Below are 10,056 nucleotides of genomic sequence, written 5' to 3' on the forward strand. Positions count from 1 at the left end.
TACCTCACTTAAATCCAATTCATATAAAAGTCATCAGCTGTCACTATTTTACCCCAATGTCACGATGTTATTGGTCTTTGAAAATGAAGAATGAACAACAGGGATCCTGCTAATGCACCTCTAAATCTAACAGGTTAGTCCTCAGAACTGAATCATGGAATTTAATCACCAGGTCTTTATTTTCACTGAACTTTCCTGAGATTGCATTCCGTCAACATCACTTTCGAGAAACCGTTGTCAACTTTAGACCCCAATGATGCAATAGCTGAGGACCTTATGCTTAACTATGCTTTGTGGTAAAACCATTGTCCATGGTACAACCAAGCAGTGTGATATAGCAGAAAGACCATTAGATTTGGAGCCAGTTGACTTGTTGGCTCTTCCAACTCTGCATTTTCCTATCAGTGAGGTCTTGGACAAGTCATTTAACCTCTGTCTACCTCAGTTTCCTCATCTATAAAATGAAGGGGTAAGACTCAGTTATCTCTAGGGTACCTTCTAAAATCAATGATCCGTATGATCTTATAGAAGATCCTTGATATATATTTCTTAATTAATCAATCAAAACTATATTATAGGACCAATCAGTCAGCAGCTAGATGGTACAGCAGATAAAGCAATGGACTTGGAGTCAGGAAGACTTGACTTCAAATCTGGCTGCAGATAATTATTAGCTGTATGACCCTAGGCAAGTCACTTAAATGCTGGTTTCTCAGTTCTCTCATCTGTAAAATGAGGATAATAGTAGCATCTACTTCCCAGAACTGTTGAGAGGGTCTGGTGAGAAAACAGGTACATATTTATTGTTATTATTATCATTATTATTTGGTATTATCATTATTACTTGTATGTTATTACCTTCTCTGTACCAAGCTCTGGGGATGAAAATATCAAAAAAGAAAGATAGTCCCTGACCCCAAGGAGCTTATAGTCTAGTAGGGGAAGACAAAACACAAAAGGAAACAGAAAAGAGGGGAGAGCAGGGCAGATACGGGCTGGGAACATGATGATGAAATCCAAAGGAGTGTGGCCAGAGTGGGAAATGAAGAAATAGCTGGCCTGGATACGCTGCTCATACTGAGGTTCTGAGAGGAGCTCTCTGCTCAGTCCTCTAATCAGAAGGCATAAATATATTTACTGGTCTACACAAGGTTTATTTATAATTTTGTACAGGTACTGAACAAACTGCAAGTTTCATTGCCCCCAACTACTTTCCCTATCTAGGTGACAGTGTTTAAAGTTAATTCCACTGCAAAAGTATCCTCAAGGTCCACATTGTAAATGTGAATTCACTTGGGGGAAGTAATATATGAAATTAATATTGATATTAATAATTTAATAATGTTATATAATATTAGATTATAATTTATTATTAATTAATTTAATAATGTTAAATTAATTCATTCATGATATTAAATTAAATTTATAAAGTGTTAATGACTGATCTGGTTTTCCTTTTAACCAGGGTGGAGAATAAATCCTTGGTGCAGGGAGGAGGATGAAGATTGTACAGACAGGGGAGAGGGTAGATAGGAAGTTTCAAAGGAAGGAGAGAATGCAGTAAGAAGAGGTCACCTACGTCAGCATTCTTGGGGTGTATGATATAAGCAGGGATTGTTTTTATCCAGTATGATATAAGTGCCTGGCATCTCTCTGCTTATGGATAGGAACTCTAAGGCTTTTGTGGGTGAGTTCCCTTTAGAGTTTGAAGAACCATAGTTTTCTGAAATAGATTAAAGGTGCTGTCATTCGCTACCCTCGTTAAACAAATGTGGCAAGTGTGCTTGACTCTGGCAACTGTTTCTTCTGTTCCTTTTCCTCATTTTCTTCCCCATCACTGTGATCTAGTTCACAATATCTGTGCCCTGTAGGCTCTGACCTTCTTATACAGAGAGAATTCTATTGCTCCATTTGCAAATACTATTTTTCCCATGATGCAAGAGATGGAATAAAAGATATCATTAAGGGAGGACCTGTGTGTCCAGAAAGAGAGGCAAGTATTGCTGCAAAGACTGCTGCTGTCTATGAAATATTGATAGAACCAAAGAAAGGACTCCACAGAGGATTTATGAGTTGGCTTGTATAGCAATCACCCAGGGTGAGATGAGAAGGTGTGGCTAGCCAGGATCTGTACTGGTAGAGGAAGAATTCACATGGAGGAGAAGCAGATACATGGGAGTCTATTGAAATAGGAATGCTGGTGTTTATACTGATCTATTCACTTTTTTTTTTTTTTTGGTGATCCTTCTTGTACACAAAGCAATTTGTGAAGTACATGTCTATGATCAAGGAAATGAGGGAAGTTAGCTGACATAGAGACTGCTATGGTACTCCTGTAAGCAGGCTCACCAAAAGAGCTAACCAGTTATAGATAACACAATGACATACAAGCTGTTGTATGGGAGTGGGATCTGACATGTTCTATTTGGTCCCATAGAGAGGGGAGCAGGAGCAAGTCATGGAAGTTTCAGAGAGGTGTATTTGGGTTTGATTTCAGGTACAATTTTCCTACAATTGTGTGTTTACTTGTTCTCAGTCACGTCCAACTCTTAATGCCCCCATCTGGGGTTTTCTTGGCAAAGATACCAGAATGGTTTGCCATTTCCTTCTCCAGCTCATTTTATGGAAGAGGTAATAGAAGCAAACAGGGTAAAGTAATTTGCCCAGGGTTACATAGCTAGTAAGTGTCTGAGGCCAGATTTGAACTCAGGTCTTCCTGACTCCAAGCCTAGCACTTTATCCATTATGCCACCTAGGTAACCCAATATAATTAGAGATGTGCCAAAGTAGAATGAACTGCCTCAGGTGGTAGAGTTTCCCTTTCTCCCCCACACTCAAATATTTTTGAGCAGAGGATAGATGGGTGACAACTATATTCATCTAATATGTTGTAGTGGAGTTTACTTTTCAGGATATTTCATACATACATATATACATATATATACACATACACACACACATACACACATATATATATAAAACACATGAACATATGCAATTATGCATGTGAGTATATTTGCGTATTATATAGGGTATATAACAGCTTATATAATTAGCTGCACTAAGACTTTTTGGACAACTGACCTTTCCAACTCTAACATTTTATGATTTTATGACATTGAAGGAATATGGTGTGCTAACATCAGTGCAGTAATTGGAGTCAGAGAACCCAGTTTCCAATGTTGGCCTTGGGTAAATTATCTCCCTCTATCTCAGTTTTCTCAACTGTTAAATGATTGGGTGGAGTTACACGAGCTTGGAGATTCTAACTCTAAATCTGTGATTCTATGATCCTAAATAAGACACAGGGAGTTGGGGTCAAGAGAGTAAGGGAACAGTATGAATATTTATATTGTACCTACTATGTTCTAGGCACTGAGCTAAGCACGGTTTATTTTATTTTATTCATATTTATAAATATTTTCTCATTTGATCCTCACAGCAATCCTGCAATGTAGGTAGTCTTATTATCCCCATTTACAGATAAGGAAACTGAGGTAAATAGAAGTTACGTGATTTGCTCCAGCTAGTTAGTGTCTGAGGCTGGATTGGAACTCAAGGTCTTCCCAACTCCAAGTCCAGTACCATCCTTGCCATCGAGGAGATTATACTCGACGATGGCACAAAGAATTTGAAATGAAGATAAAGTAAATCATGAGGGAATAGAAATAAATAATATAATATTAATAAATGAATAATGACATCTGACTATTAAAGAAAGTCTCACCCACTGGGGCCCTTAGGAATCTGATCTCATTTGAATTGAGAGGTGAAAACGACTCATGAAAAATCATTGTTGTAAATCTCTGGATAAAAACAACTCTCTGAGTGCAGGCTGCTATTATAATTATTAGCTTTACCCAAACCGTGCCTCACCTCAGACCTTCACAGATAAAGAGGGAAAGCCCTGTTGCTCAAAATGATTAAAACATTTAGCACATAAAGTGAGCACAAGGGAGAAAATCTTGTCTTCATTATGCTCAGTGTTATGCTACACAATGAATATAATCTCCCCCAGGTTTTACCAAACATCCGAAGCTATTTAATTTATATTATTTTATTCACTTGAATTCACCTTAGACTTACTGAAGGAAAAAAAACCTTACAATAAATGGAAAGGTGTAGTTAACAAGGTATTTTAATAATGGATCTTAATAAAAACCATGTATCAGTTCCAACTGAAATCAGCTCAGCCTATAGTCAGAGAAGTTGATGTCCATGAACTTTTTAGAAGGGACAGAGTATGTTAGCTCTCATCATGAGGAGATGGTAATTACCATACCAACCTGAAAGAGACCTTTACTAAAACGCAGGCTGCATAAAGTCCTCCAAAATAAGTTATGATCATCTAACATTTCATAATCAAAAGTGCTTCAGCAGGAGAAGAAAGTCTAGTGTAGAGAAGAAACACTTTCTCCCTGATGCTGAAGGAGAACCTTAATTGCTCACTATGGTGGATACAAAGTAAGTGTTTAAACATAACCGGTCTTATTCAGTTTTGTGAAAACATGACATTGGGTGAAATGACCTTAGTGGGGGCATTTAGTTCCGCAGGAAAATGTTACACCTGTTAGAAATGAGTAGTGAGATAGAAAGAGAGTTGGACTTGAAATCAGTAAGACATGAGAGCAAATTCTTACATGCTATGTGACATTGGACAAATTACTTAAACTCTATAAGACTGTTACCCCATCTGTAAAATGGAAATAATAACCTTACTTCACAGGGTTTTGTGAGGATCACATGAAATAAGCTCTTTGCAAACCTTAAGTGTGCTATAAAAAAAGAAAGCTATTGGCTAGCTGATTGACATTACAACAGGATATCACAATTTTATGGTGAGGTTTATTTGTCATAAGTCATATGGTCCACTTGGACTCAACTGAAAGTATTGTTGCAAAACACTTAGGTACTCGGTGGGTTTGAGTCAGGTAAAACATCTACCTTACCACAATGTTCAATCAAGCTATTTATTAGTGGGGAACATATAGCAGGGTTGTATGCATTCCAGACACAGTTACCTTGGGTTTCCTATGACAGGTGTATATTTTCAGTACAGTGTTGACTTTCTATTTCAAGAGCTTTTTTATGAAATGGACTCCTTTGGCAGTGTGATGAGGACTATGGATTTCTCAGAATAATGCTTTTTAAATGCATAAATAAAATATATAGCATTACAAAAAAAAAGCCAATTATATTTAACTAAAGTTACCAAAAAAAATTTTAAAGTAGGTTTATAGACCTCGGGTTACATTATATTTTATAGAACAGATATATACATACATATACACATGTGTATATATATATATATATAGTTTATAAAATGATTTATATATATATATATATATATATATATATGTATGTATGTATGTATATACATACACATGCCTAGGGCATCCAGGTGGGGCAGTGCAGTGAATAGAGTGCCACATCTGGGGTCAATCATGTAAGCTCTGCCCCAGTTTTATCAACTGTAAAATGGAAATAATAGTAGTACCTACCTTGCAGAGTTGTTGCATAAAAGAGATAGCTATAAAGGTTCTTAGCACAGTCACACAGTAAATGCTATGGTTGATAGTGCTAATGCTATTCTGATTTTACAGTTGGGGAAATAAAGGCATACAGAAGTTAGGTGACTTGACCAGGGTCATGCAGCTAGGAAGTATCTGAATTTGTATTGAACTCAAGCCTGCCTCTTTTCAGAGCCAGTGCTCTATCTACTATACAACTTGGTTATCTCTTACCAGTAGCATAAATTGTTGACTGACACCGTGCTACCCTACTGCTTACAACTGAGATAATTGCCCCTTTCCTACTTGTTTCTAGATGAAAATAAAGAAAATAAACCTTAATACCAGTCATGTAACTGGAATAAGAAGATATTTTTTTTCTGTTTATGAATAGGGAAGAACCCATTTGATTCCAACCTTTGTACTTTGATAAAGAAGGAACGCTTTTACCCAATTGGGCAAAGCTAGGTATGCAAGAATTATGTGGTGCAGTAAATAGGGCCCTGGGGCTGTCATCAAGAAGACCTGAGTTCAAATCTAACTTCAGACACTTACTAGCTGTGTGACCCTGGGCAAGTTATTTAACCCTGTTTGCCTCAGTTTCCTCATCTGTAAAATGAGTTTGAGAAAAAAATGGCAAACCATTCTGGTATCTTTGTCAAGAACCTCTCTCCCAAACCCCCAAATGAAGGATTACAAAGAGTCAGATATGATTAGAAATGACTGGACAACAATAAAAAATATACATGTATTATTAGACCAGTTTTTCTTGACTTCTTTCTTTCTGCTCGAGCTGAAAAATATCACCATGTAATTTATTAGCAGCAGCAAGTAACAAGTAAATGTAAACATTTAAACAATGTATAGAAAGCTGTGATAGCACTTACAGCCAGATTCACCTCTATGTTCTGGGAAAACAGGGAAAAGAAATGCTAATTGGACTTTGTTCTTACCAACTGTCACCAACTGCTGGTTTGGACTGATTTCAGCTCCATCCAGTCCTTCGCCACCTCTTTCTTCTCTCCTCTCCCTCATCTGCTCATGTCTCTTTTGCCTCTCCCACTACTTAGGTGGTGACACAATATTTAGAGAAAAAGTTTTCCTCAAGCCATTAGGATCCCTCTCCCTAACTAAAATCCTCGCATACTAAGCCCTGCTCAGAATGTCTGTTTAGTTCTTGCCAGGATTTCTATTTACAGTCTAGTTTAATGATTCTCTCTCTTCTGAGAGTCTTCTAAACTTTCTGTGATCCTCTTAAAAGTATAGCATCAATCTCCAAAATTTCTGCTATTCTGTTAAAAGCACAACAGTGATATTCAGAGTTTTTGGTCTCAGCAATCTGGGGACTGCAATGAATTATTTCAAATGGATTTGAGTATGTTCAGTGAGCTAGAAATACTTCCGATAATACAGGCGATTAAAATTCTCCTTAAATTTCTCTGTCTCTCTATTTCTCCATCTTACTTATTTAGTAGGATTCAGTCTATCATGTATTTTATTGATTATTGTTAAAAATAATCCCTTGCCCTAACACATTTTTGGGGGGTGTCATAGGTTCATAATCAATAATAGTTTCTGTTGAAAGGATGTAGACGTATGACATTAAATATTACCCCATTCTTTGTGTAAGAATGTGGGCAGTGTATTCCCCAAAAGTTCATATGTTCTGGTGCTCATAACAAATAATTGATGGGAAAAAAATCGGTTTAGTTAAAAATGTATTACCAATGATTATAAATTGACATTAGTGAGACAACCTTAACTGGAGGTCAGATTGTAGTTGACAGATATAGCAAAGATAGACTATCTTTGGTTTCAGTACTTGTGTGCAATAGATATCTGCAGTTATTTGAAGTCCAGTCTCTTATGGGTGAAGCCTAACTCTTTTGTCAGCAAGTTGGATGAAATTTCAGTTGATAAAGGCATTTCATTGCACTGAACAGATCGGTAACTCATCCCAAACCTCATTTTGGAAAGTAAATATAGCTGACACATTGATGTATCTTCTGAGAGTGTTGGGTTAGAAAGGATGTAAGATCATAGGGCTTAACAAGAAATGTGTGAGATCACTTTGATGAACCACTGCAAATTCACTTATGTCAAATGGAAAATTTGGAAATAAAATAGTCTTCTGCTATCAATTGTGGAAATGAAAAGGTTCCTAAATCCTGTACCCATAAGGGGAAAGAGACTAGAGAGGATCTAGAAATGACAAATTCCAATTATCTCCAGACACAGAGTGAATCTTTAATCCAAATGCATGACCCTTTTAATGGGTGGGGAAAATAAAATAGTCATTGAGAAATCTGAATATTTCAAAAAGTCCTTAAATTTGTTTAAAAATGGTTCACTTGGGTTGCTTAGTTGCATATGAAATAATGAAAATTCTTCATTTTGGAGAAATAAGTAAATAAGAAATAAGTAAAAAAGACAATCACATTTTCCAAGTTTCCTTAAAGTCCCCTACAATGTCAATGAATCTAAATAAGTGAAACCTGGAGAACTGAGATGATGTCATGCACTCAAAGACAGTAAGAATAAAAGATGAACAGCAAAGATATGTTCACTAATTGCTTAATAGAAATGATATCCAATTATGAGAATGTCTCTGAGAAGGAGAAAAGAGATGATTTTTTAGCCTGGTCAATCTTAAAGAAGTTGTTATATAATTACAGGCTAATGGACATGAAAATAAGACTTTTTTTCTAAAATGATGGCTCCCATTCATGTACTCCAAGGCAGTGAGATGAATTGGAAAGAGTTCTGGGTATGGACTAGAACATCTTGCTAAATCTCAGCTACTTGTCTGACCTTAGGCCAATCATTTAACCTATCTGGGCCTCAGTTTTCTCATTTATAAAATGAGAAGGTTGGAATAGATTATTTTGAAGGTCTATTCCAGCACTAAATTTTTGTGAACCCCCCACTTCTCAATAAGGAAGTTCTTGAGTTAATTTTCAACAGGGAGGACAGAAAATGGGAAATTGACTGAGGAAATGAGAAAAAAGCAAATTCTGAATATTGTCAATGAATACTATGGAGTAGCAGATTTCCAGGAGGAGAAGGAAAGAATCTACTATTTCTTCTAATCATAGCATGATAGGAGGAGATTATTCAAGCAGAGGGGTTGGGTCAGTGGGAAATCTCATGAACTCCATTCTTATTGGGCTAGGTCAAGAAAGGTTAATGCAAATTAAAAAAAAAATTAAAAATATTGGGATAAAAATGAAATGAAGTAATTAGATGACTCAGCTTAGACAGGGAATTTGAGAAAACGAGTTTAAAAGAAAGGATAGATTTTAGGGAAGCACAGCCTTCAGTGGAAAGTGATAGGGATAGGGAAAGAAAATATTTTACTAGAATTATCTAAGGGGGAAAACACAACTAATCAATCATAACTATGAATATACTTGGGATGAATGTACCCATTAAGTGAAGGAGGATGGCACAACCATTGATAAAGCAAAACCCAACAATTAATTCTTTACAGGAAACATATAACATAAACAGTAATACAGAGTTAATATGTGGCTTTTTCTTAAAATTAGTTATCCATAAACAGACTCTAAAAAAGCAGGTATAGCCCAGAGGACTGAGATGTTAAGTCACTTGTCCATAGTCACAATTAGAATGTGTTAGAGGGAATACCTGAACTTAGCTCTTCTTGGCTTTAAGGCTGCCTCTTTATCCACTACATGATATTGACTTTTATAGAAAATAAAATTGTATCAGTATTAAATATATGTGCACTGAACAGTATACCATCTAAGTACTTAAAAGTTATGCTAACTCAATTATAGGAATACATACATACATACTAGGATCATAATTATTGGAAATTTCAATATGTTGCTTTCAGACTTAAAATTAATAGTTGGTAAAGATTTTTAACTTTCTACTATGTGCCAGGCACTTTGCTAAGTACTGAGGATACAAATACAAAAGAGAAAAAGTCTAAAGAGCTTATAACTTAATGGGAGAAGATAACATCAAAAGGAAGTGAAAAAAAGGGACAGGGATACCTAACAGAGGAGCATGGTGGAGAAATAGGAGAAGACCCCAAGTAGTGCAGCCTGGTGGGTAACAAGGAGATGTCTAACCTGAACACTCCTTAAATGGGGTGTTGGGGTTCATGGCTCTGCCTTTCAACCAGAGTGACAGCGAGTGATTATGAGGTGTAATTACGAGGACTGATCTGATCTTTTAGAATGTTGAGGGTTTCCTGATAGGAGGCTCCCTGGGACATGGTGCATAAGTCAAACATGTCCTAAAGTAGTGCAACCAGGTGGGAAATGAAACTTATACAAATCTAAAGAAAGATAAATTAAAGATTGGACAAAATGTCAGAAAAAAACTATATATGATAAACCATAGGCAAGAATTAAATGAGTATCTTAGGGACTATGCCTGTTTTTAGCACTGATGTCACCTTTATAAAAGCTGATAAAATATTATTGCAAAAGAACTCATAAATAAATGCAGATACACTCCTTTCCTATGTTTGTTAAATTTAACCTGATTAGAATGGCAGAGAAGATACTTCACA

The 10,056-nt window shown here is 36.2% G+C and overlaps 1 long non-coding RNA gene across 1 annotated transcript in view; it reads right to left on the minus strand.

Annotated features, from left to right (window-relative positions):
* LOC140511370 (uncharacterized) overlaps positions 1-6,679 on the minus strand; it is a 69,539-nt gene extending 62,860 nt beyond the window's left edge. Inside the window, exon 1 of the long non-coding RNA XR_011969520.1 lies at positions 6,464-6,679. This is a non-coding gene — a long non-coding RNA (uncharacterized lncRNA). The remainder of the gene's footprint in view (positions 1-6,463) is intronic.
* Positions 6,680-10,056: the final 3,377 nt, after the last annotated feature.

The sequence above is a fragment of the Notamacropus eugenii genome, chromosome 6, assembly GCF_028372415.1.
Source record: "Notamacropus eugenii isolate mMacEug1 chromosome 6, mMacEug1.pri_v2, whole genome shotgun sequence".
Taxonomy (NCBI): domain Eukaryota; kingdom Metazoa; phylum Chordata; class Mammalia; order Diprotodontia; family Macropodidae; genus Notamacropus; species Notamacropus eugenii.